The sequence below is a fragment of the Berghia stephanieae genome, chromosome 11 (genome assembly GCF_034508935.2).
Source record: "Berghia stephanieae isolate SIO BIC M18660-M18661 chromosome 11, UCSD_Bste_1.3, whole genome shotgun sequence".
NCBI lineage: Eukaryota > Metazoa > Mollusca > Gastropoda > Nudibranchia > Aeolidiidae > Berghia > Berghia stephanieae.
In genome coordinates, this window is record NC_088370.1 from 28981252 (window position 1) to 28991083 (window position 9832).

General features: G+C 34.6%; 1 pseudogene across 1 annotated transcript in view; it reads right to left on the reverse strand.

Moving 5' to 3' along the window:
* The window catches only part of LOC144956384 (exosome complex component MTR3-like), a 10743-nt pseudogene extending 911 nt beyond the window's left edge, over nucleotides 1-9832 (reverse strand). Inside the window, exons 1-5 of the transcript XR_013641946.1 lie at nucleotides 9728-9832; nucleotides 6051-6108; nucleotides 4785-4863; nucleotides 1583-1757; nucleotides 464-529 (exon numbers count right to left, since the gene is read on the reverse strand). The product of XR_013641946.1 is annotated as an exosome complex component MTR3-like (transcript). The remainder of the gene's footprint in view (nucleotides 1-463; nucleotides 530-1582; nucleotides 1758-4784; nucleotides 4864-6050; nucleotides 6109-9727) is intronic.

The following is a 9832-nucleotide window of genomic DNA, read 5'->3' on the forward strand; positions in this document are numbered from 1 at the left end:
GCCCTTGTGGAATGACCCCTCGCTTTGGGATGGGAAGGTCCTGGGTTCGACCCTTTGAGTCCTTGGAAAAGCCCTTTTTTACTCACATTCTTCACCGTATTCAGGTGTGTAAAATGAGAAACCCTGGCCTCACAGCATTATTTTTCTGTTGGAATAAATTCAATATCGCCTAACAGGTTCATGTCGCATTCTACATCCCTGAAACCGGTTGCTTTTATAAAGCGTTTTGGGAGCAATTTGGGTGGATTTTGGGCGCTTTATAAAAGCCAATTTGGTTTTTTGGGTTTTTTTTAAAGCCTAAGGAGCATGTCAAAATCCAATGCTCATGGAAGATAACGACTTTTTATATAAATTAAATTCGGTCACCCAGCAGCTCCACGTGTTGTACTTCAAGGGTGCTCAAAATTCGGGGTGCAGAATCCAACGACTACAGTACCGTTGCACCGCATAGATCTATTCTTACCTCCTTTTTTTTTTCCCTCCATAACTGTCACGTAAACGTTGTTTTGGGGCCTTGGGGGTATTTGTGCTGAAACGGACAAAATTTCAAAACTTTCTAAATGAGATATAATAGAAACACAATAAACCATTTTTCAAAGGGACAAAATCTAAGGACCAAAAAAAGGTGAATTACTTTATTTCCAAACTGGGTTTGGGGTTTGTTTTTTTGTTGCTTGTTTTAAAAAATATTTTGTCCAAATTTTCATATGAAAAAGCTTGTATTTTGACATCTAATAATTTAAAGGGAAAATTTAAAAATTAAAAAAAACAATAACTAGAAGAAGAAGAAGAAGAAGAAAAAAGAAAAGGGGGGGGAGGAGGAGGAGGAAGAAAAAAAGGGAAAACCCAAAAAACCCCTTTTTATTCAAGGGTTGTATGAATGAAGAATAACATGTTTATTTTTAAATTTTTATATTGGGTTTTTTCCCCAAATTTTAGAAAAAGATTTTTTTAAAATTTTCCGAAGAATCTCCTACAAATTTTTTTACACTTCAAAAAAACCCCCAAATTGTTTCATTTTTTAATAATACACAAAGGTTGAAAACTTCTACACTCAACTGGTGGTTCACATCGGCTCGACATGTCTTGATGGACAGAAAAATTACAAGTACTCTCTATAGTCAACTCTATTTCATAAATAAAATAAACTGACAAGTAAAAATGAATATTTTTAAAAAGGGGGGAAAAAAAGAACCAAAAAAACAACAACCTACCTAATTCCCTCCTTTCCCCCTCTTTGTGATTAAAAAGAAAAATAGACCCCAAAAAAATATTTAAATTTTTTTTTTTTTAATTAATCCATTCAGATAAAATAATAAAGGTGCGTCTAACAGTAAAAAATTGAGCTTGTGGCGAATATGACAAAGGTTCACGTCCAACTGCGAGTGATGCAAAGGTGAGACCTAATGTATGTGATTAATTGGGACACTCTTTAAAAAATACAAAATACAAAATAAAAAGGTTACTGCATCCAGTCTTAGAGTCGGATGTCTCGGAGTTATAACGCAATATAAGTTTTCAGCATTGTTATTATTATGATTATTATTATCATCAATTTTCAAAAAATAATATTTCTACGCACCAAACATATAGCAGGTTCCAGTGCTTCTAATAACTGAAGGGATAAATCTTTTTCTTGGTTATCCTGTTGATGTTGTCGACGATGACGACATGAAAATGTTGCAAATTTGAAGTCACATGTCAACTGGCCTTGTAGACTAAAATCTTCCCGACGCTGGACCTCCCTTGGTCCATATCTACAGAGAGAGAGAGAGAAGAGAAAAAGAATGGGTGAGGGAGAGAGAGGGGGGGGGGAAAAAAAAGAAAGAGAATGGGTGAGGGAGGGTAAAGAAAGACATATATAGAAAGTGGGGGGGGGGGGGATAAATATCATAATCAAGTGGAAAACGCTCTTCAAAATTTCTTGTACCGCTTAAGGGGGAACAGTCATGAAATAGCTAAATTGTATCTTGAGCAGTACCTACTTCTTAAGAGTGAACAGTCATGAAAATGCTAAATTGTATCTTGAGCAGTACTTCTTAAGAGTGAACAGTCATGAAAACGCTAAATTGCATCTGGAGCAGTACTTCTTAAGAGTGAACAGTCATGAAAATGCTAAATTGTATCTTGAGCAGTACCTACTTCTTAAGGGTGGACAGTCATGAAAATGCTTAATTGTATCTTGAGTAGTACCTCTTAAGAATGAACAGTCATGAAAATGCTAAATTGTATCTTGAGTAGTACCTCTTAAGAGTGAACAGTCATGAAAATGCTAAATTGTATCTTGAGTAGTACCTCTTAAGAGTGAACAGTCATGAAGATGCTAAATTGTATCTTGAGCAGTACCTACTTCTTAAGAGTGAACAGTCATGAAAATGCTAAATTGTATCTTGAGTAGTACCTCTTAAGAGTGAACAGCCATGAAAATGCTAAATTGTATCTTGAGTAGTACCTCTTAAGAGTGAACAGTCATGAAAATACTAAATTGTATCTTGAGCAGTACTTTCCCCGCAATTTACATTCATAAGTACTCAAACGCACCTCTTTAAACCACCAAGATTAATTTTTTGAAAAATTTCAAAATGTTCCGCAATATATTGAGGTGGCCATCTTGAATTTTTTAAATTCTTGGAACAGCCACAACAGCCTCAGTTTTGTTCCTAGAGCTAATAAATTGGATCTAATTCTTTAGAATGCCAGTGTCTACAAAGTGACCATGCAGAATTTTGATATTTTGAAAACTTGATTTAAGCCCACAGACGTTGAGCCAAAAGGAATAAGAGCACTGCAAAACTAAATTTTGCCATCAATTGGGAATGCTCAGTCCCAAATCTTTAGAAGAAAATGAGATATCAAAAATTCCTTTGGTCACTTTGTTGATACACATGCTTTGAATAATTTTCTGCATGTTTCAAATCTGTAGATTGAAATTTGTAGAAATTAATAATTTTCCTGTGAATTAATTTATCAAAATTTCAAAGACAAGATAAACAATCACAACATGCACCAAATGAGTGCATACCTCATGTTTTAAAACGACAAAAAAAAAAAAAACACGAAAAATGAGTTCAATTAGATAAAAATTCTTTATAAAATGATTAATGAGATATTACATTAACCAAAAATGCCCATTTCCCAAATAAGTGGGTGAAAAAAATCAATTTTCGATCGATTCTTCTCAAGAATTTTCTTTAATAGTACAAAAGTAATCTTCCAGTCTAAATTGCTTTCATGGTGAAAACAATAAATGTCCACATCTAAGGAACTGGTATGATGAAAACCAGATTTAACAAAGAAAGTGACTTGTTCCCGTAGTAGCTGCTTCCTGCCACCCCATGCCATAATAAAGATACAAATAACAAAGGGAAATTGAATGTAAGCTTCAATTTAATAAATGTGATAGTGACATTGTTAAGGTGATTAAACAAAAATAAAATTTTTGTTTATTCACCTAAACAACGCCACTATCACATTATCTCATTCGTCTGTAGGGTCTTATTCATCCCGTTTTGTTGATAAAGGGGAAACCCAAAATGTCTATGTTATTACCTGTTTTCGTTTATTAAATAGAAGCTTACATTCAATTTCACATTGTTATTTATTTCTTCGAGCTTCGAGCAGCAACATTTACATAATAAAGATGGCAAACGTAGCTCTATTCTAGATGCCCCCCCCCCCCTTAAATCATATGAACAAACGATGGTTTCATGGCAATACGAGGTCACCTGGCAGTAATTCCCATTCTCTAGTGGCCAAGGGGGAAAAACCTCATAATTTGTGTACCTGTTTTATGTTATTGGTCATTGAAAATTAAAAATGATCTTCTTTTAGAGTATTCCGAATTCTGAATGAGCTGCCATAATGCAAGCCACATCTCCATGCATCTCTGTTAAATGCATCATCTTCCTCTACACCCAGTTCTTTCATATCATCCTCTACCCTATCTATCCAACTAGACTTCGGGCACCCCTCTTTTTCTCTTTCCCACTAATTGTATATATCTAATACGTTCCTTCCCACGTACTCCTTCTCTCGTCTCTTAGCATGTCCAAACCATTTCAATCTCTCTTCTCTCGTCTCTTAACATGTCCAAACCATTTCATCTCTCTTCTCTCATCTTTATCTATACATTCTTCACTTGAGTCAATCTTTAAATCCTTTCATTTCTCACTTTATCTTTTCTTGCCCAGCCTAGTGACCATCTAAACATCCTCATTTCTGCCAACTCTACTTTTTTTTATCTCGTTTATTTGTCATATCTGCTGTCTCTAATCCATACATCATTGCTTGTCTTACAATGGTATATACTTTTCCCTTCAACTTTGCAGAAATTTGTTTGCCACACATAACTTTAGTAACCTTCTTCCAATTATTCAAGCCCACCCATTAAAAATTATCTAAATCCTCTTATTCACCCTATGAGGAAGATATTCTCTATATTAAGAAAGTCAAAGTCACAGTGCTGAGCAGCAAAGTTAAACCAGCCTAAAAATCCCTGTTAAAACCTGTAACAGTCGAATTTCAAGGGAAACAACCTAACTGGCCTAAATCACAATTTTTTTTTATCATGTGTTGGGTCCCTTGGTGCGTGTGTGATAAAGACAGTCCTCGCTGTTGATATGACTGATATTGCAGTCTGCCTAATATTAGGACCAGTTCAATAAAGAAGAGCCTTCTTGCCCGTGTTCACTTGTGTGTAAGTGTGTGCGAGAGAGAAAGCACTGAAATGTGTCGATAACTATTTTTAAAAATACACTGTTTAACAACATATAGATGCAACTTACACAGCACAAATAACTTTGGTTAGATTCATTTCAATGTAAGCTGAGCCTTTGGCCTGGCTGATGACTCCAGCACGTAGAACTGATGACATGAAAGGAAATACAAAACAAACTTGAAAAACCATAACCAAAATGATGACTAAATCCAATAAAAAGAAAAAATATATAAATTAATACAATAAAGTGTCATCAGAACTTAGGTAAAATAAAAGATAAGAAACATGACAATCATAAAACATTATCATTAATGGAGAGACACAGATGCCCTTTGCTAAGAGAAAAAAGCCTGAAAATGTTTCTCGTAAAGAGCATATATGAAAATATATTGTACAAAGCTTCTCTTCATCAAACGGTATCACCCTTAACTCACAGTAAAGGATACATATCCATCGAGATTTCCCTTAACTGTTGTTTTTAAACAACCAGTGCTTTCATCTTTAAAAAAGCAACTCACCAATGCCGAACAAAGTTAGCCTAGAAATTTCAAAAAGTCAGTTTTCTGGCTTTAGCTGGAAAAAGGGTATCCTTGGGAGAGATAATTGCTCTTAGTTTGGGCTGTCTATTGTTGAAACAATGCAAATAAATTCAAACAAATTTGATGAACAAGAAATTATTTTACCATCAGTTGTCATGTACTTGACCCACTCCTTATGGTCTGCAGTGATCACTATTTCACTTTTACCCTATCATTTGGTGAATACTATTCACTCTCCGTGACCATATCACCGATGGTCTTACCTATTCTCCTCTTTCTCTCCTTCCCGGATTGTTTTATCTATCATTCATTCTCTCACTCTCCCTTTTCTTCTCTCTCTCTCTTCCTTCCATTATTTTTCTTCCTCTCAATTCCGATTGGTTGAGGCTTGTCTTGGAGACAAACAATAACAAAATCACAAGACTAAGTCAGAAACATAATTCATTCCATCTCTAAACCTTGAAGGGCTAAGAAGTAGCTTATGATGAGAAAGAAGAAATAGAAATTCACACACAAAAAAAAACACAAATTACCAACTACTCAATACTCATTTGTCCTGCGGAAAAATTAAAAACAATTTTAAATTTTCCATTCATTGTTAAAGTCATTTTGTTATAATCAATATGTTTTTATAACAACGATTAGTTTGATTGCTCTACTATTATGCTGTGGAATTACTAAAAGTAAATCCATTCATCCTATTTAAGTGTGATAAAGTATTAAGATATTTCCCCCAATATTAATATTAAGTGACAAATTTTATCAAAAACAGGAAAAACATCTAATCAACTTACAAACTGGCCGCATTTTATCTGAAGATCTCCCATCAGGCCTTTGGTTGTGGTCAACATCCTTAAATTACAAAAGTTTAAAAAAATAACTTGAGCATCTTTTTAGAGCAATATCCTATTTAACGTGTTCAAAGTGCTTTACAAGGAGTCCTTGGCAATGTAAAAAAGCAGAAAAAAGTGTCCCATATTTTTTTTTCAGGTCATTCAAATCAATGACATCTTTGAAGATGGGGTAACCTTTTTATTTATGGATGGATTTTCAAAAATTTATTTAATCAGTAGGCTTATTGTAGCACATTATTTTCCTCAAATAATAAAAAAAGTAATTTCATTTCATAGTCATTGCTTCATATTTTAATGAAATATCAACGGATGTTCAATATAATCAAACACAATTTTTTTCAATTAATAAATTTAAAAAACCAATCTCAAACTCGCAATGTCTTAGTCTTACAATTGAATCCAACATAACTCCCAAGATGTGAAAAAAAAAAAACAAGCAAAAAAAAAAAACAAAAAACAAACTCAAATTTAAATGAAATTCAATCGTAAAAGACAAAAATATAAAGCTGAATTCAAAGTAAAATTAACCCAATTATAAAATTAATAATTTGACAACTGTCAATCAGAGTCAGAGAGCAGTGACCCCCCCCCCCCTCCCAACCAACATGTCTACTACAAACTTTCATTCGAAAAAAATATTCAAACCAATCAATAGTAATATAATTTAAGATTGGAAGTGTCAATTGCCAAGGAGTGAGTCCTTGGTAGTTGACGGTTCATCAATTACCAAGGAGTCAAATTGGAACTCTTCAAGTAGATGCAGTGAGTTCAGTCAAGCCCCAATTCACATGCATACAAATCTCGAATCTCATCATTTCTTCCAATTATTCATTCGTTGTCAATGGTTATAATGGAGAGATCAAAGTCTACACTCATCTGCATTTTAAAAAAACTTTTATAAGTGTTTCACGAATTCCAAGAAGAGTTAAAATCATATCAAAACAAAAATTACTGTTCCTTTTGAACCAAACTTCAGAGTCAGAGAAAAAAACAAACAGAAGAATGAAGTAGCAAATCTCTACCAAGTATAAACAATTCCCGATAGATTTGTTTAAAAATTAGAATTTCCTTTGTTTTAAGGGAAAATATACCGCACTTCGTTTAAATAAGGACCAATTCAAGTAAAAGATTTGTGCAACAGCATCTGAATCTGTCCATGGCTTAATAGTAAATAGTTGACGATTTACAAACTGGTATGGTCTGTGACAGAAAGAGGAAATATGGGGGAGAGAGAGAGAGAGAGAGAGAGAGAGAGAGAGAGAGAGAGAGAGAGAGAGAGAGAGATAGAGAGAGAGAGAGAGAGAGAGAGGTGGGAGAGAGAGAGAGAGAATAAGAAAAGGAGAAAATGAGTAAATGAAAGAGAGATGAAGATAATGAGAAAATGAAAGTACTATATTAATGTATCACTGTATACTCCATGGCAGTTAAGGAGTTGAGGATTTACCAGCTGGCACGTTTCAAGGCAAAAAGAAGAAATGAGAGAGAGAGAGAGAGAGAGAGAGAGAGAGAGAGAGAAAGAGAGAGAGAGAGAGAAAATGAAAGAGAGAAAGAAAGAAAATATGTGTTTCAGAGAGGGAGAGCTAGAGAGAGAGAGAGTGAGAGAGAGAAGAGAAGAAAAAATTAGAGTATTAATATTATTATTAATGACATCACTCCGTGGCAGTTAATAGACAGATTGCGCGTCGGGGCTCTAACGGGGCCCATTAGAGATAGACGACGATTGGGATTGTTTGGAAGCTTTAACCCTTTGCCCACTAGTCATTATGATATCGGAAATGCTATCACCGTCTACATCTACGCCAGAATAGAAATAGAGGGTGGAGCCTACCATGATATAACATTTTATGGAGCCCTAATTTCATCATATCAGTTCTGTCCACTGAAGGTGGGTGGGTATCGCTTTCAAGAACTTATGTCCTTATATTATGAAATCCTGAGTTTTTGACCAATTAACGATTGCTCTTTTGATAGCTCGCTTGTCAACATGAGTCAGCTCAGCCCTTGATTTATGTACAGGCATCACAGGCGGGATATGTTGTGTAACTTCAAAGACCACGGTTGACTGAAAGCGATGAATGGAAGCCCTACTATGGCCTGGAGAACGAGGTCTTGTATGTATAGTTACGTCATATCTCAACGCTCGTGAATTCTTAGTAAAGCTGGACTCACAATCAAAACACGAAATCTGTGTTTTAAACTCTTGAATCAATCGAGTTACATCAGTGCGTTAGTCTCATTGAGAAATGAAAAACGATATATAAATCAAGAACATCGACCGTAAAATAAGAAAATTATCATAAAATTATAAAATTTGAGAAAGCTGTGTCAAAATCAAATCTATTACAAAAAAAGGTTATTTCTAGACCGATTTTTATGAGACAAAGACAATTTTTCTCCACTTTTCAAGCTGATTCCAACAATGAGGTTTTCAAATTTATCGCAATTAGATTATTTGTCATTTTTTTTTTTTTAAATACCCAATTGACTGCTCAGGAAATGAATACGTAATCCTTGATGGCTAGTAGTAGTAGGCACTTTGATAACTCCAGTCCAGTGGCCGCCGATAGGCTCACTGTAAGGTGAAACTCGTTTTTTGGAACTTTATTATTGACCCTTTACTGTGTTGGTCACCATGGCGTTATTTGTGAACCTATGTAACTAATTTTGGTATCATTATAAAGGGCACAAAACAAGCTTTCTAACGGTGTATTTCATTTTTAATTCCTGATTGTATTTCTCAGAAAGCTTATGTAATAAAAATTTTAAAATTTTTGAATTACAAGAACTTTTAAAATTATGGATACATTTTAATTATACTTCATACATCGATAGACAATTAATTGAAGAATATTTCTGCCAAATTTCATCAAAATTGATACACTCGCTCATTGTTTTATTTTTCCCGCCACCAACCCCACTTTTTAGGATAAAAACCTCATATTTTTTTCCATTTTCATTTATCCTTAATTTTTTCCATACTTTCCATACATGAAAATGATTTATATGAAAATAAAGCTCATTTTCTGACCTTTAAAATGATATCTAACACTTGCCATTTATTTTTTAATTGAAACAAAACTACTGAAAACAATAAGTGGGCCATGTTGACTGCAAGACTCAAAATTTCCCGACAGCCGCGAGATGCTGGTTTTGAGGCAGCAGTGAGATCACAGATTCTCTCTGTAAAATTGACAAAAAATTTCAGTAGAAAAATATAAATAACTCTGGAACCGTAGGTCGTAGAGAAACAAATAAGGTATCAAATTTTATGTTTTTTCAAGTCCCATCCCCCTGACTGAGTCAAATCAAGATATTTTGAGTTTGAAAATTTTATCAAAGTGCCTAGTAGTAGTAGTTACGAACTGACTTGACACGGTCCCACTTTTGACAAGTCTACTCTTTCTCTCTCTTGTTTCTCTATTTGGCAAGAGCAGCCAAGATGCTAATCCTGTCTACGGTATATAAAGCAAGATTGCAACACAGTACACAGTGATCCCAGGTTTCAGTGGAAGCCCTCACCTGTCTCGACACAGGACACGGCCAATGTTTCCTTTGCCTTTGCCCCACTCCCACCTTTCGACTTTTCTTTTTTTTATTTTTTTTTTTTTTTGGCTTACCAATTTCAAAACTTTCTTCGGGCAAAAGTCATAGGGACTTTGAGTCGACTCAGGACCAACTAATCGCCTTGTGTCAGTGGGCATTCTTTAGAACATAGAAAGAGA